Genomic DNA, 389 nt, shown 5'->3' on the forward strand with positions numbered 1-389 from the left:
AACATTTCCTGAAGTTCTGGCACACCCTATTTATTGGCCTTTAAAAAGGACTCAAAGTTCCCACAATACTTCCCCAAATTGCTAGGTAGTAGAGCGATTTATTTTGCATTCTGGTCATAGGGGTCCCAGAAGTTAGGGTCAATGTGGTTATCACTGTTCCTAGATCTAAGTGTTCTCCAATTGAACTTATCACTTTTTTTGACTTTCCCCTCCGGCCGTGACTTCCAGTTCAATCAGGTACCATGCAAGTGCGGTGAAAAAAATCAATCTACCCAAAGCCCCTCCACTTCTGGTCTGGCTCCATTATTCGACAACGGGAGGCCTTTTCCCACGTCCTCGCTTCCTCTGTACGGAAGAGGCCCGTAGTCCGTGCGGCGGGCATAGGCAGC

Source organism: Mastomys coucha, chromosome X (assembly GCF_008632895.1).
Source record: "Mastomys coucha isolate ucsf_1 chromosome X, UCSF_Mcou_1, whole genome shotgun sequence".
Taxonomy (NCBI): domain Eukaryota; kingdom Metazoa; phylum Chordata; class Mammalia; order Rodentia; family Muridae; genus Mastomys; species Mastomys coucha.